The sequence below is a fragment of the Macrobrachium rosenbergii genome, chromosome 13, assembly GCF_040412425.1.
Source record: "Macrobrachium rosenbergii isolate ZJJX-2024 chromosome 13, ASM4041242v1, whole genome shotgun sequence".
Taxonomy (NCBI): Eukaryota; Metazoa; Arthropoda; class Malacostraca; order Decapoda; family Palaemonidae; genus Macrobrachium; species Macrobrachium rosenbergii.
The window spans coordinates 741,078-765,554 of record NC_089753.1 but is presented as its reverse complement, the minus strand read 5'-3'; the positions used below and the strand labels follow the sequence as shown (position 1 = coordinate 765,554).

The 24,477-nt window shown below is 36.4% G+C and overlaps 1 protein-coding gene across 3 annotated transcripts in view; it reads left to right on the top strand.

The window, feature by feature from the left end:
* LOC136844855 (uncharacterized) overlaps positions 1 to 24,477 on the top strand; it is an 855,665-nt gene that overhangs the window by 818,884 nt on the left and 12,304 nt on the right. The gene's annotated exons all lie outside the window — the stretch shown is intronic.

Sequence of the window (24,477 nt, the reverse complement as noted above, 5' to 3'; positions counted from 1 at the left end):
AAATCATATGGGTACTCACCAGTCATGAATGCTGATTAAAGATGATGATGATGAATTAGCTATGCAGCCTGCTGAATGACAGTGAAGATATGACTGCACAGCAAAGCAGAGGAGTTACATCTCCTCTGAGGGCACCTTTTCTCCTTTTTCAGGAGGTGCTTCGTCGGGTTTTGGGAGGCACTTCTTCAGGCGCTTGGGAGACACTACTTCAGGGGTTTGGGGAGGCTTTGGAGGGCCCTTCTTTGTATGTTTGATAAACATGGTGATAGGCAGCTGCTGTCGCTGCTGCTTCATGCTGATAAGGGCTTGATTATAGGGCGCCAATGCTGCATCAAGGGTATTTGAAAACTTTAAGGAATGTTCCATATAAGGATCCCATAACGAAGCCGCCTCTTGCACCTCCTTAATTATCCTCTTAAGTTGGGACAGATGTTCCAAAGACAGGCCTTCATCCTCCTCCTCGTCTCCTGAACCTGGCGTCTTCTTCTTCGCTGGCAGACTGTCGGTTCTTCCAAATCCTGGTCCATCAGGGGATCAGAGTGGGCGCCAGTGAGGTTGCCGACCTCATCTGGGGTGATGTCCTCGAAGCCTTCTCCACCTAGAGTCCTCGCCAACTGACCGCCCTATCAATGGCCGACTGTTGAATTCCTTCAGGAGAGAAGCCCTTATAATCATGAACACATTGCGGCCACAACTTCTTCAAGCAGGCATTAAGGGGCTCCTTTTTCATGTCATTCAACGATCGGTTGATGACGGACAGAAGTGGCAATCGTGAATTTACACCAATACTCCTTCAGCGTAAATTCACGGTCAGTGTCCATTGCATTCACAAGGTGCTGGTGGGAGTTCCCCATCCAGAGAAACATTCTTGAGTTGGAACCGCCCCTAAAAGCAGCGTTGAAACCTCAAGGAGCAGCTGACGATAATCCTGCTGGTGGCTCTTCCTCCTCCTCCTCCTATTCTTCTTCTGGCGCAGGTTTGTCGAAGCCTAAGAATTATAATTCCCCTGCATCATCACCTGCATGTGCCTGTATGTCGCTGTCTCCCAGTTCATGTATGTCGCTGCCTTCTGTAGTACAGTACTGTAGTCGAATACTGCTGGTATAGTTGTCGTGCTTTATCGCAAATGATGATGGAGTCGAGGGGGATGTTCTTGCGGCAGTCCTTTATCCAAAACGCCAGTGCAGATTCCATCTTAACGCTTGTCTTATCATGCACTGTCGAAACTGTTTTTGCCCTACCGAAGAAGCTCATGCTTACAGCCTTCCGTATCTCCGCCTCTTTCTTCTTAATGTACCTCAGGGTACTTTCATTCAACTTAAAATGGCCGGCTATTGCAGCATAACTTTTGTCTTCTTTCAACATATCCAGAAGTTTTACTTTCTCATCAAGCTTCGTGACTGCCTTCTTTAGTTAAGATTTAACGAATTTAACAGTTTTGCAGTGACACCTGATCAGAAGATGCTGCATACTATGCAGTGAACTGGGAGAGATGAGTTAAATTCCATCTTAAAGATGGGATTGAGGATCAAGCCAATCAATGCCAAGTGTACAACAGTTTTGCCAGCCAATAACGTGACATTATCATTGTACTTGGGTATACAGCATCCCAGCATGCATTTTCTTTTTCTGATACATGCTAGAAGAATGCTACAGCACTAATATTTGAAAATGATTAAATCTTTTTCAATAAAAATGTATTTACTTGCAGGGTCACGAAAATATATTGTAGTTTAGTAAATAAAATATTCTGCACTAGACATATCCATCTTCACAAGATGGGATTGATATGTTCTACATTTACGTCTTCCTGAAACAATTGAATATCAAAATCATCTTAAAACACAACAAAATATACTATCTATAAATGTACAAAATACCAATGTTGTTATCGCTCCCTGTATGTACAGTCATTCAAAAATGTTTTGGCATGTTTTTTCGTTCACCTAACAGAATTTTCAGCCAATCATACGGTTAACAATATAAAAAGAATGGCAAGTGAAAATTATCATTTTGAAAAATTTCACTTCAGATGTTTGGGCAAAAGGTCAAAGAAGAAACTATATTTCGAATCAGATCTTATTGACTAATAAAATAATATCCATTAATGAAATTATATATAAATAAAGAAAGAAAGATTCAACCATTATCGCAAAACAAAAAGAAAAAATCTCATAACGTCCATTTATTGTGTGACTCCACATTCAGGCAGGAGAAGTTTAAACTCTCTTCACGCACTTAGACTAAGCCTCACTTTCATAAGAAAGATGTTTCTATTGTAGATATTGCTCCGGCAGCTGTGTAAATAAAACAACCACGTATAGAGGATACAACAACAGAGAACGAGGAAACATGATAAATTCATTGTAAAAACTGGAGGACAACCCCATTGTTTCATTTGATCAAAGGAACTCCTAACTCTCCCCTGACAACCGATGTTGCTATAAAGAGAAACATTACGCTCTCCTTCAAGTTGCTGCTCAAACCATCCGTAACAGGCTACATGAGACCAAGATATTATTTCATCATACTCCTGTCAAGAAACACTTCATTTCAGCGAAACACAAAGAATAGAGGCTAGGGTTTGCGTTATAATATAATACAGTGGCCGATAATTTCTGTAGAGTCATCTTTTGCGATGAGGAGGAGACATTCTCTTCTGATGAGCATGGTAGCCTTCATCACTGCTGGCATTTAGCATTAACTAAATTAATGTTGAACTTCTTGCTAATTTTAATTCATTAGAAACTTAGATAATAAGAAATACAAAAATAGGCGTTATATATTCGGTTAACTTCATAAGAGGCATCAAAATGATAGGCCTAAGTAGCAATGAAAGAAATGAGAAATTACACATAACACATATATATATATATATATATATATATATATATATATATATATATATATATATATATATATATATATATATATATATATATGTATGTATGTATGTATGTATGTATGTATGTATATGTGTGTGTGTGTGTTTCATGTATGATTATATTCTGTGTATTACAAAAACAGACGGGAAATCTGTTAGTCTAGTTCAGTTTATTTTATATTAAGTTTCACTAGTTCACAATATACATAGGATTAGTCATTAAAAATTTGAATAATAATGTGCAAGCAAATCTTTTACAAAAAGTCGTATTTGTTGATGTTAATAAGACTAATAGTTCAACTAATAACAGTCGTACCTATGTCTACAAAGTTCACACATATGGAGATAAAACAACGATAGTGATGGCAGTTGGAGGTGAAAATATTAAAATATAAGAACAGCGATGACCTCTGAAGTATTATAGTGACATCCTTTTTATTAAGTAAAGTATGACAACAGTAAGCAGTATCAGAAAAAGCCCTGTTTAAGGAAACTGCAGGTAATTTCTCGGACCCACCACTTTAGTGTTCAGTTGTTTCACAGTTGGCAAATAGCGCCAGATGTCGCTATTATAAGCTGTTGTCCGAAAACTTTTGAAGTATGTTGCAAAACTTTTTTGAGTGATTGTACATATGTACACCATAGAGCAAATGACCCAGCATCTCAGGCCAGTGTCTCAGTTCACTGCATGTGCCTCTAGAGCTTGTGTGTCGTGTATGTACGTGTCAGAGTGGATTCTCGTATCTTTTTGAGTCATGCCCTAAGATGCCTCCTAAATGCCCTTCATCTTCTGAGGCTTCTGGCAAAGAGCCTAAGCACTAGAGGAAGATCATGACACTCAAGCAGAAGGCAGAAGTGATTGTTATGTTAAGAGAGGGCAAAAGTCATGAAGAAATAGCAGCCCGTTATGGCATGACATTAAGTGCCATCACCTTCATCGAGAAGGAATACAAAGAAGGTAGAATGCTTGGGAAGTCCCTTGCTGGAGAAGAACTCTCCACCTTTGTTCATGTACTCTCTATCTCACCGATGGACCAGGATTTTGAAGAATTTCTTGGTCTGTACAAAATTCTTAAGAAAGTCAGGCAGTTGCAGACAGTGATAGAGGCATGGGATAATTTTGAGAAAAGAGCCACAAATCTTTCCAGTGGCCTTAATGAACTGATGCAGTGCCTCCCAAAACCCCTGACGAAGCACCTCCTGAAGAAGGGGAAGAGGCGCCCTCAGAGGAGATGTAACTCCTTAATTTGCTGTGCAGTCATACCTTCATCGTCATACATAGACTGTACAGCTAATTCATCATCATCATCTATAATCAACATTCATCACCAGTGAGTACCTGTATGATTTAATCTTATTATTATTATGTATTATATGATTACAGGTGCCCGGTGTATATTACGTATTATTATTTAATCTTATTATTTAATATTACTGTACTATTATTATTTAATCTTATTACTATTATATGCATTGTAGTATTATTATTGTACATTATTATTTACAGTAATGTTATTACAGTAAATAATATGAAAATACAGGCAGTCCCCGGTTTATGACGGGTCTGGCTTATGATGTTCCGAGGTTACGACGCTTTTCAAATATATCCATCAGAAATTATTTCCCGGTTTACGACGCATGTTCTGGGGTTACGACGCGTCGTACGCCGATCCGACGGAAGAAATATGGCTCCAAAACAGCAGAATAATCAAAATTTGGACTTTTTTTGATGAAAAACTCAATAAAATTGTAGTTTACATCATTTTCAATACACCCAAAGTATTAAAAGTAAGATTTTCTTGGTTTTTTTGACGATTTTCGACAATTTTTCGGTTTACAACGATTTTTGGTTTATGATGCGGAGTAAAAACAGAACCCCTGTCGTAAACCGGGGACTGCCTGTACAGAATATTGCTCTATGAAAAAAAGAAAAAATCCACGAATGGGCAAGTTTCCTATGAATAATTTATAGATAGGTTCCACAGAAAAATTCCGTGAGTCGCTTAGTCCACGAATTGTATGTCTGCGAATAGCGGGGATTGAGTGTATGTGACAGTTAAGTGAGAGAATTGAAATTCAGCATGAGAGAATACAAATTCAGCACTCAGGCAGGATTTGAACTTATATCTTCGAACTTTGTGACTCCATTAAGACAGAAAACTTTTTCTCACATTCAGAAGTCAGTGCCAATTCATGTGCCTACCTGCTTTTGCTTCACATATACTTCCATAGGAAGCTCTGTTGCACATCAGTTTTGATTTTGTAACTGACAGTTGAATGAGAGATTTAAAATTCAGCTCTCAGGCAGGATTTGAACTCATTTCTGCCAGTGGTTTATGGGTAAACTGCTGTACTGACATCTCTACAGGAGAAAACCTCGTCTCCCATTTGGAAATCAGTGCCACTTTATGTGCCTGCCTGCTCTTTGCCTCAAGTATACTTGTATGAGAAACTTCTCACACGTCAGTAGTGAAGACATTGTTGTGGGGTTGGATGCATTGGGATGTGAGAGGGTTTATAAAAAACAGAAAGAACCTCATTAAAAACTATTTTTTACTGATATATACACACATTCACACAGTCTCACACAAGGATACAACTAATCCTTAAAACCAATATATAACCTAATTCTTATATACTGAGATTCTTTTTACAACAAAAATCCTTGAACTGCTACTTATACTAATATGATGATAATAATAGTTAACAATGCTCTTTTAAAATCACAATATTTACTATGGTTTATGTTAAAGTCCGTTGCACAAATGACTGTCATGTATATCCTAGACATTCCTTTGTCTAATGGTTCAAACAGCAAAAAAAAAAAAAAAAACACACACACACACAAAGAAAAACAGCCTCAGTGATATGTATTTTCAAAAACACAACAAAGAATACACTGTTTCTCTCAAGACATACGTTTCAATGCATGTTACAGAAGGGAAGCAACCTTTAGGAAAACATAGCTTCAATACATGACAGAATTGGCCAACAACACATAATACTCTGTATAATATTTCAAAGTGATCCTTAAAATACCCCAGTTATATAGGTAATGCTTGCAAAACGTGAAAATAAGAGCTTGTTTTTCTTTCACCAACTTCCGCTACAACTGAGGGCACAGTTTCTTCTTGAGCTTTCTTTTCCATTTTACACACACACACACACACACACACACACACACACACACATATATATATATATATATATATATATATATATATATATATATATATATATATATATATATATATATATATATATATATATATATATATATATATATATATATATATATATATATATAATATATATATATATATATATATATATATATATATATATATATATATATATATATATATATATATATATATATATATATATATATATATATATATATATATATATATATATATATATATATATATATATATATATATATATATATATATATATATATATATATATATATATATATATATATATATATATATATATATATATATATATATATATATATATATATATATATATATATATATATATATATATATATAATATATATATATATATATATATATATATATATATATATATATATATATATATATATATATATATATACATATATATATATATATATATATATATATATATATATATATATATATATATATATATATATATATATATATATATATATATATATATATATATATATATATATATATATATATATATATATATATATATGTATATATATATATATATAATATATATATCAAAAATTCCATAAATTTTAATGATATATTTATATAGGAATGAAAAACCCAAATACTTGTAAATAATTATCTGTGATGTAGTGTATGTATGTTGTTACCTCAGTCATCCTCTTGCTATATATAACATCTGCTTCAGAAAAATAACTATTGAACCCATAAAATAAAAATTTTGAGATGAGAGCTAACATCAAGTTCTGACTCAAGCTTGATTGGAAACCAGGAAAAATTCTTGAAGTTTGCAACAAGTTTATGGAGATTCTTCTCCATCTAAATCAGTTGTTTATGATTGGACAAAGTTTAAGGATGGTGGAGGACTTCAAAGACAACTGCAAGAGAGGGAAGACCATTGACTGCAAAAATGAAAGAATTGTGGCTTTGGTGCAGAATCTAGTGGATGAAGATCGTCGAATTACTATCGATATGATAGCTAATGAAACTGATCTCCCATGGTTCCGCATTTTCAATTTTAAATGAAAATCTTGGTTTGAAAACTTTCAATCACGTTGGGTCCCAAAAGCGTTGCTGAAGACCAACTGCATCAAAGAGCTGAACTTTCTCTTGCAGTTTTAACGAAGATTGAATCAAATGAATCACAGTTTTTGACCGGATTGTTACTGGAGATGAAACTTGGATCCATCAATATGACCCAGAAAGTAAAATTCAATCAAAGCAATGGTTACCAAGAGGTTCAGCTGCACCAGTGAAGTTCAAAGTGGCGAGATCTGCCCAGAAGGTTATGGCAACAGTGTTTTGGGACTCCAAAGGAGTGATTTTGATTGATTTCCTTGAAGGACAAAAAACAATCACCGGAACTACTACAAACGTGTTTTGCAAAAACTGAAGACTGCATTATATAAAATGTCGAGGAATAGTTGCACCGCATATATTGTTCATCATGATAACGCTCAGCATATTCATCAAGGGTTGCAAGAGAGTATATATATTTATGTATAAACTCTTCCACATCCTCCTATAGTCCTGATCTATGCTATTCAGATATTTATGTTCCCAAAACTCATAACATATAAGATATCATTTGAATCTTTGGATGCTATAAATATGCAGTTTCAACATGGTTTAATATATATATATAAATTTCTATAAATATTGCATATATATATAGCGCCTATAATGTATATATTAGATGGTATATATATATAAAAATGATGTTTATATATATATAAATAAATATATATATATATTTATGGAACTTTTTATATATATATATATATATATATATATATATATATATATATATATATATATATATATATATATATATATATATATATATATATATATATATATATATATATATATATATATATATATATATATATATATATATATATATATATATATATATATATATATCCCAACACTCTAAAACTGATGCCCTGGAGTTGTGGTTAGCCACTGCAGACTACAAACCAAACTAGCCTCCTCCCAGATGTCGGCTTTCAACCCATAACTCCATCACAAACAGTTTAACTTTACAAGTGCACTGGTGGTTTGTGGCCACAATCTGTAAAATCCTACATTGTTATAATCTCATCACAGAGAAAGAAAATGAAAATGAAGAAGTTTCATAAACATAAGCATTACTACCATAACATTATAATTACTTTTTCATGTGATATATGTAAGTAATGCTATATCTAACAATAAAATGAGAGAATTAAACATCATCTCTCAAGCAGGATTTGAACTCATGTCATCTGATTTACAGGCACACAGCTTGCCAACTTCTCTATGGGAGAATGTATTTTCTCCTATTTGGAAGTCAGTGCCACTTCATGTGCTCAGGTATACTTTTGTAGGAAGCTGTTTTGCAAAAAGAATGATATGCCAATCAGTCTTGATGACATTATGATCACTTCTTCACAGGATGAATATGAAAGCAATGATTGACAATTATATGAGGGAATTGAACTCAACTCTGAAGTAGGATTTGAACTACTGTCTTTTGAGCACATGAGTTCAAATCCTGCTGTAAAGCTGAATTTGGTTCTTTCCTTTAATTATTAGTTATAGTATACATCAATGGTCTATGACAGCAGTCATATACTGTATATACTTTCATAGTCTAAATTTGGTCAAGCCCCACTGAAATGCTCACATACAGTCCATGAATTTCAGAGAGAAAGAGCAGACCAATATCCTTTAATAGCCAAAACCAAAAGATTCTTCAGGTGCCATAGGAAGAACAAAAATCAGCTAGAAAGGGAGTAGTGGCATTCAGTAGGTCAGGCCTTTTCACTGCTCTAATTATAGAACTGAATCCACTTTGCTGTGTAGAGATTGATGGTTAAAGCTTTGCAAAGCTGAGAGATAGCTTTAGCACTTTCTGGTGAAAATCTCTTATCTCAGACCCTACTAGATAACCTCCATATTTAAATAGAACTTTCCATGTAATCAGTGAAAGTGAGGTTGACAAATACATTTCTCCCATTTGGGAAGTCTCCTGAGAATGTATACTAACAGACCTAAGATTGGCATACCATTCTTTTTGCATACAGAGAGGACCTACTAATGTCCTTGACAGCTCCATTGAGGCCTGGACTTTTTCTAAAAACACCATGATCAAATTGAACTGAGAATAAGTTAGTCTTCCAGGATGTGTGGCCCAATTAACCAAAGCAGTAGGGGATCTTCTTGTTGAGGTTTGTTTTTAATAGATGTGATCAGATGTACTGTAGTAACATCTCCAAAGAAAGGACCTGTTGCTTTCCAGGAATAAACCTTATGAAAATTTCCACATCTCTTGTTTCTTCCTGAATGAAGTCATGACACTCAGGTTGCAGAGGCTTCTCTGTTTTGCGTCCCTTTGGTTACCCAGGAACACTACTGTGATTGTCTTATCTGTTATCACTCAAACTGTTCCTTGTTGTTTAGTGACACTTCCCTTCATCTCAAAGCATCTGTAAAGAGCAGAACGTCCAGAGAATGAGAAACCAGAAACACTTCTATCCTTTGGAGGAAAAGGATCTAGCCACTGTTGAAACTCCTCTTGAGCATTGTCTAATATGGTCACTGGGAGGATGTCTACCCTAATTTTTGGTGTTCAAACCCTTAAAAAAGTTGCAGCTGCAGAGACCAAATTTGAGCTTACCGAATGGGACCAACTTACCTAATGTGAAACCAAGTTGTCAAAAGTTTGCTTTGAACCCAACTTCTCTCAGTTGACATGAATACCCAGATGTTGACATAATTGGAAAAGGTGCTAAAAATGTTGGCAAAGTTCTGATGACAATGCAGTAATCTCTCAATTATCCAGATTAATAGTGACGAGGCCCTGTCAGATAAGGGTTAAGTCTGGATAAGCACAAGTAAAAAAATTATGGGTGTAAAACAGCAACTCTGCACCGATACTCCACCTTCCTTGTCAATATCACATAACCATAAACATTCACAATGCTCATAAATAGTAAACATAATACTTTAACCCGAGAACTGCTACAAGCCTCTTCAGCGGCTGTGTGGGCGACTGCTATAAGCCTCTTCAGAGCGCCATTTTCTATCTCTACTCTTAAGTTCCCTCTTGACATTATTTAACTTTTATTATTTTTTCTTGGCAAAACTATTTGTCTGGTAGAGGCTTTAATGTTTAGAACTTTATTTTAATCATATATATTATGTATAATATACCAATTTCCCCATAGATCCAAATCTAACTTTTTTGCAAAGGAAAAAAGTGAAAAGCAGTTCTTTTCTGTCAAAACTTGTTTTATATTAATATACTGTATTAGAATGATGCACAATAAAAAAATCATATAAAACAACATACTTACACAATCATATACTTTCTATCACAACGCAATGTACTGTTCAGTAAGGGAAATAAAAGACTTGGCAACTCCCAAAACCTCCGTCAGTATGCGGTTGCCTAGCGTAAATTATGGCAACACTCCTGAATGTTTTTGTTTTTCTTTTGAGTATCTGATGAGTGGTTGTTTAAAATAAAGGGTAGTTAACATAACAAATAGTATTAGTTACCGCGATAATAAGTGTTTGTTTTGTATTACTTATAACTACAGTTCTATTTTGATAACAATGAAAGCGACTTTCACTTGGTTTTCTGTTTTCGGCTACTTTTCACTTTTTGTCATCATGACTGGACATTCTCGGAAAAATGAGACTATGGCCTCTTCTAGCAAGGGCTCCGAGAACACCAAGACAAAAAGGAAAATCTGCTTCCCAGAAGAGACAAATATAATGACACAAGGGAAAATCAAAGCACAGCAACAGAAGGAAGTTGGAAGAAAGGGGGGTGTGAAGAGAAGTGGTAGTGGAAAATATGTGCCCCAGGAAAGGAAAAGAAGCAATACCAAAGTACTTCTTCCTCCATCACACTGACACCATCAAGGAACACATGTGATGCAATACCAAGTGCATCAACTCTTCCATTCATTGCCCAAAATCGTCGTTTATGGAATTTGAACCCTAGCAAATTCTTACCTATGTTATTCACCAAGACGAAACAGAGCGAAGACATAGATGATGACATCAACTGTGGAGATAGTGATAGTGGTGAGATAGGGACTTCTGACGACAGCGAAGATGATTATGAAGGAAGATTATTTCGTTCAGATGGAGGCACATTGAAGAATGTGAAGAAGAGGATGGTGAAAATGAAATAGGTAACATACATGATATACGAGAAGAAATATTCAGTCTTATATTTGGTCAGATGTCAATAACTTTATCCTGATATTCATCCCTTTGATGGTAACTGTGCTGGTGTAACAAGTGAGTGGCCTTGTGATGACACTGCAAGAGAAAGCGAATATTTTCTTGCACTTTTCACTGATGAATTAGTTGGCCTTATTGTCTGTGAAACAAATAAGTATTACCAGTGGGTAATGGAAAATTTCTCTTTTACACAAAATTCAAGAGTTCAGAAATGGGTGGACACGTATCCCCTTGAAATTTATGTTTATTTTGCATTATTATTACTGATGCCTCTAATGAAAAAACATGTCTTACAAGACTACTGGAAACAAGACCCTTTGATTCCTACCCCAATTTTCCCCAAATTCATGACCCGCGACAGATTCTTGCTGTTGACCTGTTTCATGCACTTTGCTGACAACGGGAATCAAACTCTACTGATCGAATTTGGGAAATAAGACCATTCCTTAGTTTGGTTGTAGGAAACTTCAAAAGGGTCTTTCATCCTTTCCAGAAAATTGTAATTGATGAGTCTCTAATACTTTTCAAGGGGCCGTCTTATTTTCAAGCAATATATCCCAAGCAAGCGTCATCGTTTTGGGGTTAAACTGTTCGTTTTATGCGATTGTGAAACAGGGAATAGTACTTGATATTATAGTATATACTGGCACAGATGTTGATATACCAAAAGAGGATCAAGGTAGCGGTCTGGGCTTCTCGGGAGGCGGTTGTCAAGAAAATGATGGCACCGTATATGGGTCACGGACATATATTGTACACAGACAATTGGTATAGTAGTCCTACACTGGCACAATTCCTTCAAGATAATGCCACAGGAACATGTGGCACTGTGAGAGAAAGCAGGAAATATATGCCAAAATTTAATGTCCCCTCCACCTCTTATGCTAATCCCAGTGACAGTGATACTCCTGATGAGGACGAAACTAAAACTGCAAGAACAAGCCATAAAGCTAAAAAAAGGAGAAAGACAAAGGCCAAGACCATACAACGCGAAGCAACTAACAAGATATTGGCTGTAAAGTGGATAGATAGAAAGCCCGTGACCCTATTATCAACCGTACATAAAGGTGATATGGTGGACACGGGTAAGGTCCACTACAGGACTAAGAAAAAAATCTGCAAGCCAGATGTTGTTGCTGATTACAACGAAAATATGCGCCTCGTAGATAAGAGTGACTGCCAGCTAAGTGGGACAGAGTGTTTGAGGAAATCCTTCAAGTGGTATCACAAAATCGTTCTTCATCTTATTGACATCATTATGCTCAATTCATACAACATTTGGCTTATGAAGACATCAGACCCCACTTGCAAGAAATTAAAATTTCGCGAATTCATATACAATGTTTCATACCAACTTCTTGAGGATTATGGCACCGTGACAAACAGTAGACTCGGACGTCGTGGACATCCTCCCGTATAGGCACCTGATCGCTTGTATGGAGCAGCTTACATAAGCTATCATCATCTCCAATACACAGCATTCAATGAGGACCAAAACAGAAAAAAGCAACTAAACTGCTACGTATGCGCCAATACTTCCAGGCGACAAAAGAAACGAACAAGGGTTACAACGATTTGTGCTGAATGCGACGTGCCCCTGTGTCCAACTGACTGCTTTCGTGCATGGCATACTCAAAAGAACTACTGAAGAGAGAGAGAGAGAGAGAGAGAGAGAGAGAGAGAGAGAGAGAGAGAGAGGATGGTCTTTTTATGTATTATTTTATGTAATGTCTATATTCATGATTTATTTACATAGGAATTTTCTATATCTTTTCTATATTTTGGCAATAGGTGGTGGCGGTATTGGTTTGGTATTTTCTTTGTTATAACTATAATATATGTTTGCAAAAGACGAGGATTATATTATTTTTACTCACTTTGTTCCTTCAAATATGATAGGTTTTTGTTATTGAACTTGCAAGTAATAAAGATAGAATATGCTCCCTAAATACATCATTTTAACCTACTTTACAATAATAACAATGGTAATAATAGTTACTATATGGATAAAGAAAAACACCTACACAAGTAAATAAAAAAATATGTAAACAGTAATGTTTCTATAGCGACTTGAAAGATCATTCATTTTTCGAGAAGAGAAACAATTCTATATTCTAGGATTTAAAAATATTAAGTAATCTTTATTATCATTACACTCAACGATATTATACAGTATAAATTGTAATTGTTACATGTCAAACAAAACATCATATGGTGACAAGAAGTGTAGTAAGAAAAACTACGCTATCCTCTACCGGGCCCAACAACGAGCCCGTTATACCCAACTACCTCCCCACCCATGGGTGAGGGCAGACAGACCCGACCCAACCCCCATAGTACGACCGCACCACCGATTCATCAGGCAAAATGCCACGTCGCGCAATAAAATTAACTTTGAATGTTTATAACAAAATAACAAAGAGAAAGAGGCAAAAAATATTTTGATGATACATGCACGAAGCAATTACAAAGGCATTGATAAAGATATGTGTCAGATTTTGAAGAGTAGCATTTTTGTCAAGATAGCCGCACCACAGGACTGTTCTAAAATGACATTGACGCATTTCTCGGGTTAAACTGAAAACTTTATGCAAAGTAAACTCTATAAATACACTTTTAAAAAAGCAAACCCCCTTCTTTTCTCTCTCATAAACAACACACAATTTGGTAATTAGGTTGTCAGACCTGTTTACCCACATCCTGTCATGGTTTTATCACCATTAATGTATTTTTGTACAGCAACTTTCCTGTCAATTGTTACCATATCGATTACCATACACAAGATACAAAATGTGCATTTGTGAACTATTGGCCTAGGCTGGGTGATACACCTACAATATCTATTTGCATAAGTCAAATAGGCTGTTGCATTGGTGTGCAATATAATGGTAATGGTAATGAAACTGGCATCTTACTGAATCCATGATATTGTAGTATTATCATGTTATATCATCATAATAATACAGTGGATCCCAGCTATTCGTGGTTCAGCACTCGCGCCTTCAGTTAATAGCTGGTTTTTGTGTGGAACGTATCTCCAAATATATTGCGGAAAATTTACCACTTTGCAGATTTGTGTGTTACGTATGTCCAAATATATCACGAAAAATTCGTCATTTCTCGGATATTAAAACACTTTAATATCATCTCAAAGTTTAAGATTAAGATAACAGTATAATAAATCATATGGATACTCAACAGTGATCAATGTTGAACGAAGATGATGATGAATTAGCTGTGCTGTACCTGTAATAAACAGTACAGTAAGTCAAACACCAAATACAGTACTGTATACCTTAAACTATCATGCTAAAACACTGCACTGGAATATCATTTCAAAGTTAAGATTAAGATTAAATCATATGGGTACTCACCAGTGATCAATGTTGAATGAAGATGATGATGATGAATTAGCTTTATAGTACAGTAGTGTAGATTCTTCGGTTACTGTACTCAGAATCTAGAATACCTGTAAAAATGAGATTATTGAATGTCAAACACCAAATACAGTCCAGTATACTGTACCCTAAATTATCATGCTAAAACACTTTAATATCTTTTCAAATTTTAAGATTAAGATTAAATCATATGGGTACTCACCAGTGATCAGTGTTGATTGAAGATGATGATGATGATGGATTAGCTGTGCAGTCTGATGAATGACAATGAAGATATGACTGCACAGCAAAGCAGAGGAGTTACATCTCCCCTGGGGGTGCCTCTTCCCCTCTTCAGGAGGCACTTTGTCCACCACTTGCACTTCAGGGGTTTCGAGAGGCTTTGGAGGTTTCTTCTTCACTGCTGAGAAATAAATGGTGACAGGCAGCTGCTGTATTCACTTCTTCATGTTGCTGAAGAGGTTTGTATAGGGCCTCAATAACCCATCAAGACCTTTATTGAACTTTACGGCGTGTTCTATACAGTGGGTCCCCACTAGATTGTAGATCAGCATTTGCCCCTTTAGTTAATCACAGGTTTTTCTGTGGAACTTATCTCCAAATATATTGTGGAAAATTCACTAATTTTTGAATTTTATTTTCATGACTAAATACATTTTTTATGATAAAATAACGATTTACTAATTTTCAAATAATATTAATGTAAACAGCAAATTATCAATAAAATGCTAAATTAAAATCCAGCAAAATCACAAAACAGCATACTAATGTACATAAACACCTCAGTTCAACCCCCTCTCTCTCTCTCTCTCTCTCTCTCTCTCTCTCTCTCTCTCTCTCTCTCTCTCTCTCTCTCTCTCTCTCTCTCTCTCTCTCTCTCTCAGTATAGATATCCTTTAATAAAAAACCAGAGAAATATCAATAAAATGTTACAGTAAACCCCCCGTATTTGCGTTCTCACGATTCGCGGACTCATGCATTTGCGAGTTTCTTTGTGGAACATATCTACCCATTATTCGCGGAAAATTCGCCCATTCGCAGTATTTTTCACTGAGAAATATTCAATAATTACTGTATTTTCATATAGTTTTCATGAATAAATGCACATTTTGTGATAAAACTATTAAAATACTCGGGTATAAGCATTTTTACAAGGTTTTTCTTGTGCTCAAATTATCAAAATGGGCAGTTCTAAGTGTTTTTAGAGAGGTTTTAAGTATTCGCGGATTTTAGCTATTGGCAGTGGGGTGCGGTATTCATCCCCCGCGAATACAGGGCGTTCACTGTATTTCACTTACAGAATCCAATTATAGTGTATTATATTGATCTATTAGCATCGTAATATGTATGAAAAATGATCATCCCGACATTTGTAATTGTTTTTACTGTAAGTACGTGTTGCCATATTTTTTCTTTCTCTGATTTACTCAACCGTACTTCATTAGTACAAGTTTAGTTGACTCGATTATCACACACATTATAACAGTACACGAGAATAATATTTTATCATTGTTGATGTTCTGTCTCTAATCACCGTAAAAATATTTAAAATCCGAATTTCATACGTAAACAACACAATACTCTCCTCTTAATGAAATATGAATTACTGTATATTAAATTTCTATGGACAAAATTAAAAATAATATTCCTTTAATACATTCGTTTCTTTTAGCAGCTAAAAAATTATTTTTCTAATTCTTTCGAGAACATAAACATAAATGTTGGGATGGTAATTTTTTTTTATACATATTATGATGATAACAGATAAATATAATAAGTAATACAGTATAAATGGATTCTGTAAGTGAAATAACATTTTATCTATATTTTGTTGCGTTTACATTAACATTAATATTTGAAAATTAGTAAATCATTGTAGCATGTACATACACTAGAGATTATTTTATCATAGTTGATTGCATTTATAATTTTGTATATTTTTTAATGAATATCTAAATATTTAAGTACTGTACAGTATTTAGCTCTACTTGTGAATTCCCTATGTTTCCCCCATATGTCTACTTGTCAGAAAAAAGAAAACGGGACAGCTTCAGTACTGTATGAGAGACAATGGCTGTGTTTAAATGTAGGGGGGACTTGAGTTTAGTTTTCACACATAGCTGTAAGCCATATATTTTTAACCCCTTCGCCACTGGCCTGTTGCACTGCCGATAACGTTGCATACCGCATGAGACTTATATCAGTCATCATTTGCTCCCACTAAACTTTCTGTTATTCATATTTTTATTTATATTCTTATGTGAAAACATTGTGTACATACCAATGAATATTTTTCACCACATTGGCTATATATATATATATAAAAAAGAGGAATTTTAGTGGAAAAAGTAATTGCAGAAATAGAAATAGTAGTAAAGTAGTGAAATAAAGTAGCAGAAAAAGTAGTAAAGTAAAGTAAAATAGTACCAGTAGTAATAAGTATATACTAGTTTTTTAGAAACAGTTAGTATACATCAATGAATGTTTATGGCACGTAATAATAATAATAATAATAATCATAATCATAATAATAATAATAATAATAATAAAAAATTCAACAGTAATACCACTACTACTACAACTTGTAGTAGAAAAATAATGATAATAAAAATTACATGTTAGTGTAAAAAAAAAAAAAAATGAAAGAAGTTTTCAAAAAACATAGTACACTTTCCTGTTGACCGAAAATATCTGCCCGAGCATTCATCCATTCACAGTCTGTCAATATCATCATCACAAAAAAAGAAACAAAATGCATCTCGTGGGCAGGTGAAGTCGGGTGTGCAAACAGAGATCCCATTGTCACCCTCCGTGAAATCGGGGGGTGGGTCTGGGCGCTTGTCACAAAATGGATCTGTTATGAACTGCCAACCTTCATCGCCAATGGGTTCAATGTCTTCTAAAATCTACGGTGTTGTCATCCTCTAAGCAACTATAACAACTATCACTATAATCATCTGACAGATCTGGCAGGTATTCCTACCAGGATCTGAAATACTATCATCCGACATCATGATACTGAAAAATAAAAAAACCTGTAAAATAACTGCACTCAAAATGAGAAAAAGTTTAGCCTTCAATTCAAGTGGTTTCCTCACAAGATCGTGACAATGTTTCATACATAACAGCTTGAGGCGCACTGACATGTGCTGCTGGATGATACCTTTAATATCCCATATGAATATGACGTCCACGACGACCATCGGACACTCATTGGCTAGAATGAATAGTGGGTGGAGCTTCTGCACCTCTCTCGTACACAATACTACGCCTGAAACCCAAAAGCTGAAGAAAACAGCTCTGCTTTTCGAGGAGGGATGAAAGACGTATAGGCCTGTCGCGTCTTTTATTACTGTACCGTAAAAAGACGTATATGTTTCCCGGTAAGGGTTAAGAAATGTTGCATGATGACTTTGAAATTATATTAAAGGGTTTTAGGATGATAGTTTAAGGTATATTTGGTGTTTGAACTATTAAAATGGGCAGTTATAAGCATTTTTAGAGGGGGTCGTTGGTGTTTGAACGATTGAAATAGCCAGTAATAAGCATTTTTAGAGCATGTTATGGGTAAATGCAATAATGCTGAAGAAATATGTTAAAAAAAAGAAGAAATATCCCTTTTCCAAGAGTGACTGCAGCAAGAGGAAATCCAGCTAGTGTTTGCTCGAAGACGCCTTCACCTGTCAGTTGCTGTTCATCAACACTTCGTGGTCAATTAGTGATTCTTGTGAAAATGCCATGCTTTTAGAAATGGTGTAATGTTTATTGAAGATTGTATCATAAAATTTTTTCTAGAAGCTAGAAAAATTAAATTTTTTTAGAAATTGGGCAGCTTTGGAGGAGCCAACAGGTATGCAGAAAATAAAAAACCTCCTTATATGGGAATGGCAATTGCCTGTTGTCATTAGCTCTGCCCATACAGTGGTACATAAGCTTCCAGAAGAGACTGCCCAGGACAGATGAAGAGTTAGAGACAGAGGGCCATTAAAAGAATCAGAGGTTGGACAAAGGGCTGTTAAAAGAATCAGAGGTCGGACAAAGCAAGGTTCTGACGGGAGTCTCTCCTTCAGTTGACAAGCACCTATTTCCATAAAATCGTGTCCTGTCCGAGATGAAGAGAAGCAGCCAGCCCTTCCTGCTTGTGATGAGAAGTCTCTAAGCCCTTCATGCCTGAGACAAGGTAAAGTAGGAAGCCCTCCATACCAGTGATGAAGAGAAGTAGTCAGCCCTTACTACCTGTGACGAGGTGAAGTACCATAGTCAACCCTTCCTGCCTGTGGGGAGAAGTTGCCAAGCCCTTCCTGCCTGTAATGATGAGGAGTCCCCAGCCCTTCTTGCTCACCATTTGCACAATCTCTGGATTGTGGGAGAAACAGAGTTTGCTGCCCCATCCTGAAGACACCCCTTTTGGGATGTCTTATAACCTATGGTCATTGTGCCAGCAACATCTCTGCTGAATTCCCAGCCACCTTTCTGTGACATCTTTGAGCCCGAAGCCACGGTGCCAACTGAAACTCCAGCCTCCATACTGTGACATCTTCAAGCCCGAAGTCATTGTGCCAGCTTCATCTTGTCCGCTGAAACCCCAGCCACGAAGGATAAGTCACCAACTCACCGTTTAAGTGTTATAATTGCTATACATTCCAGCCCGTTCCCCCTCTCTATAACTGTTTTGATTTATTTTGATTTGTTTTTGTCATGTTGAATGAAAGCAAAGGGGAAGCAACATTTCGTTTTCTTTGTAAATAAGGTTGTGAATAAACGTGTTGTAGTGTTGTGAGAGTTTCTTTTTATATTCATTTCCCATATTTCAGTTACTGGTGTTCAGTCTTTATTGTTTGGAGTTTGAAAGAACCTACAATGATTCTTAGGATTGTGACAGAGGGTGATACCAACTTTGAATGGATTTTTGCTTAACACAGGTGGTTGTGGTCCCCAACCCCCACGATTATGGGGGACATACTGTTTAAGGATCTTGTGCCAAAATCTTCTACTGCTGCTCCTTGAATGTCCTCATAATTTTGCAAAGAAGGTATAAAGACAGGCCCTTGTCCTTCTCCTCCTCGTCCCCTGAACCTGGCGTGTCTTCTTCCTTGTTGGCAGACTTCATAGCTATTCCAAGTCTTGGTCCGTCAGGGGGCCAGAGTTGGCATCAGTGAGGATGCCGACTTCATCCTCGGTGATGTTATTGAATCCTTCTCCACCAAGGATTTTCTTCAATCAGACTGCCTTATCAGTGGCAGAATGTTGAATTTCTTGAGGAGAAAAGCCCTTGTAATCATGCACACCTCCAGCCACAACTTCTTCCAGCACACATTTGGAGTCTCCTTCTTCATGTCCTTCAATGATTGGCCGATGATGGACAGACATGTGGCAGTTGTGAATTTCCACCAATACTCCTTTAGCATAAATTCACTGTCATCATCCATTGCCTTCACAAGGTGGTCGAGGGAGTTCTGGGTGTAGAGTGCCTTGAAGGCATGGATCACGCCCTGGTCCGTAGGCTGAGCTAGACATGTTGCAATAAAGTTTCAGCAACACCTTGAACTCTGTGCACAAGTCGTTGAGGTATTCCTGAACTTGAAGGATGAAGCTCTGATGGACCCAGTGATCCGTAAGGACTTTGGTGGTCCAGGCCTTGGGGTTGTGCATCCAAAACACAGGCAGCATGTGTTTGTTCTTATTCTTGAGTGCCCTGGGGTTTGCAGACTTGTAAATGAGATCTGGTTTCAGCATCTTCTTCCAGAAGAGGCCAGTCTCGTTCATATTGAACACCTGGAACACAGTAAGGGATTAAAATGAATAAAATAAAGCTAAAGACATTTAAAATTGTAAAAAACAAGGGAATACCATGAAAAAATATAATAAAATATATAAAATTGTGTCAAGTGAAAATCAATTTCTTCTGGATGGTACCCATTATCGCTGATGATCTTCTTGAAGGTTACGGGCTATTTAGCTGCTGCTTCTGTGTCTGCTGATGCAGCTTCACCATGTGGAAAAAGCATTTCTACTATGGGTTTCACAGACAGTGCAAGTGCAATTTTTTGCAATTATTCTGTAACGAACACTCTTATCAGTACGAGATTTTGCTATAGTGTATTACAACCAGTGAGGAAATTTATAGGAGTATCATGAATCATTTATTGTAAATAATAAAGACTTTTGTACCTATAACAAGAGGCAAAACTCATTAGCCAAGCAAGAAAACGAACACCAGCTTAGAAAAGCTGCGCCTACCTACCATCCCCATTCACCTCCAACCCCCTTCTTCCTCCCCTCTCCTTTCTTCCCTCACCTGCCCTACGTCCTTCCTTCTCTCTCTCTCTCTCTCTCTCTCTCTCTCTCTCTCTCTCTCTCTCTCTCTCTCTCTCTCTCTCTCTCTCTTTAAACTCTCTCTCTCTCTCTCTGAAATATTGCTTTGATTTAAACATATCCTTTACAATATATATATATATATATATATATATATATATATATATATATATATATATATATATATATATATATATATATATCATAATATAATGTCTTTGAACAATATGCAGTTGTACACCATTATATCATTGCTTATTTCGGTATTGGGTATGAGCATAGATGATAGGTATTCATAGGAAATGAGAAACAAAATTTTTATGTCACCTAATATCACATATATTTGCCCCAACCTCACCCTTTCCCCCCCATGAAAACTTATAATGCTCTGTAAGGACTGAATTGAATTTGATTGAATATTTGTATCAATCGATAACGGGACTCGAATGTGGGTAGGATATAATCCTTTGTATTTAATTTTCTTTGAAGGTTTTTTTTTATTTATTTTTTTTTAGTCTTCATCGCTTTCTAAGAGCAAGTCAACTTCATCGTCAGTGTCAGTGTCAAGACTAATAATGACAGGATCAATACTGTCATGCATGTTATCTGTTGAACGTTAACTGTCCTCAAAAGCTCTTGATGGACGTACTGCCCCTGCCCATACATCGCCAGTGACAGAGAGCCTTGCTTCCTCCAATCTGGCCTGCAGGTCTGCTTGGGTGAAACGGAGTGAGGAGAGCACGTATCGTTTCATGTGTCCCCACACCTGCTCGATTGCATTGAGCTCGGGATGTGCGGGCGGCAGGCGGACGATTTCGTGACCCCATTCCCGAATGGTGTTATCTACCTTGTACTCAGGCTCTGGCCTATTTTGACAGCATATGTAGAGGAGTTCAGGTCTTGTAGCATGCTGCGGGAAGGATATATTTCTGCGCTGTAACCATTCAATGAGGTCAGATTTCCTGGTAGCAGTGGTGGGACAACGATTCTCTTCAGTCATTATACTATGGTATGGAGCATTGTCCATCACTGATACCGAAGGCTCCTCTAGGAGTGGCAGGAGCTGAGTTGTTAGCCACCATAGGAACATTTCGCCATTCATTTCCCGTGGTAGTCGCGCTGGTATTTTTTAGCAGGAAGCAGAAGAAGGAGCCCTCAATGAAGCCATCGGCTGTACCACCTGCGACTACCACAAAATGTTCCCCCTCTCCTGGTGGCACCTGACGGCTGTAATTGGCACTGGTATTTGGCTGTGTGGTATCCACCCATTCCATGTTATGACTCATTCTGGTTGTGAACCACGTTTCATCCAGGTACACTACCTCCTTGCCGTTTTCCCTGTGTCTTTGAAGGTCCCGCAAGGAACGTATCCTTTGGCATATGATGTCAATCGACTCATTCCTGACATACATCTTGTGCTGAGTGGTCTTATACTTGATTCCCATCTTGTGGAGTAAGCGCCATAGCGAAATCTTTGAGGTACTTTCAGGGACGATACTTTCTTCCTTCAGGTTCTGTGCCAGGGATGCGAGAGTAAAAGCCTGCTTGGCAACAAACTTTGTATGGATGTGCTGATGTATGGCTCCTACAGAGAAACTGTCAAAGATAGGCTGTGCTGGAGGTGTTGGTAGTGTGACGGGCCGTGGCCTAGTCCTGCGATACACAATCGAATGCACCGTCCCCACTTTCATCCTCAAGGCTGCTGCAACACGGTGGTAAGGCCTATATGAAGGAAAGGATTTATATAGATATGTATCATGTAAAATAAAATTTGAACATCCATGACTTGAAAATACGTGCATCAGTATAATCAAGGCTTTAGCTCTGATGAATGTCCTGTGGAAAGGGTCAATATTTATTTATAATTCATAGAATAACTGTAACAAGTTACCTATTCAAACAAATCTGAAGGCAATTGTCAGCTTTCTCTTTATTAAAAAAGTTGAAGAGTTGGGTGACAAACTCATTTCTGCAGTGTCTATCACTCAACTACTGCAAAACCCTTCAGATAGATTTATATTTTTACATTTTAAGAGAGAGAGAGAGAGAGAGAGAGAGAGAGAGAGAGAGAGAGAGAGAGAGAGAGAGAGAGAGAGAGAGAGAGCCAAATCAATGTATGTATAAAGAAATCAGTCATCTGATAGGTAACAACCGATTGAATCGATTGAATCATTATATAGCTACAACAATATAAATTATAATTAGATAGATAGACCCATAGTAAGTTGGAATTACTTCATGAAATGGTGGAGCCACCCTTTGCTGGCTTGAAAACCTTGAGAAGCTGATGATGGTGCTGCTTGTGGCTCTTCCTCCTCTTCTTCTTCTTGAGTGGCTTTGTCGAAGCCTATGAAGTCTTTTTTTCGCGTTGTTGCCCTCCGTGTTGCTGCCAGTCAAAAATTGGTGGTACAGTTGATGTCCCTTGTCACAGATGAAGATGTGGCCGAGGGGCATATTCTTCTTATGGCAGCCATTTATCCACACTGCCAAGGCTGACTCCATCCTTACGATGTTCTTATCATGCACAGTAGATATTTTCTTAGCACTGCCTAAAAAGCTCATATTAACCTTTAAGGGACTGGCTAATTATATATAAAAATGCACATCCCAGACTGGGCAAACTTGAGGTTGCCCAAGTTAAGAAAAAACACATCAATGGAAAGAGGAAGCTATGCAAATGCACATGATGTAAGAAAAAAAATTAAAAAAATTTTTCCCTACCTTCCACGGGAAGTTGAAAGTGACTATTTACAACCCTGTGTGCGGCCTCTTTTACAAAACTCATAAATTTGATAAAGTTTTGTGTGTTTTTTCTAATAATTTATTTGATTTTATTTTGTAAAATTATTATTACAACTCACACATATCATAACAGATAAGAACTAAAATCAGTAACAAATTGTGATTATATTTGTTGTAAAATGTTTAAGTAAATTTACTGAGATTGGGAAATGCAGTAACTTTTTTTGGATTTATACATGGTTTTTCAAATATTTATTTGCAAAATTACAACTATAACTGATATTATATCACAAAAGATAAGAACTAAAACCAACAGTAATCCCTGGGGTATTTATGAGGAAATAAATAAAAAAATGTCATGGTAGAGAGAGGAGCAAGACATTCTCCCTCCAAGTCAAGACATTCTCCCTCCAAGTCAAGCTGAGCTGAATTCTTTAGTTGCCATACTGTATTTATTTATGGGCCATTGAAGTATTGGAAACTCTTTCTCGCTCAATACAGACAAATCGTATTGCGCATAATATTAGTCATCCACAGAGGGGATATGTCCACCACCCAAAACCTGTTTTAGATCCTCTGTGGAGGGAATCTGTCCATTAAGGGTTAACAGCCTTTCTGATCTCTGTCTCTTTTGTCTTTATGTACCTGAAAATGTGAAGAA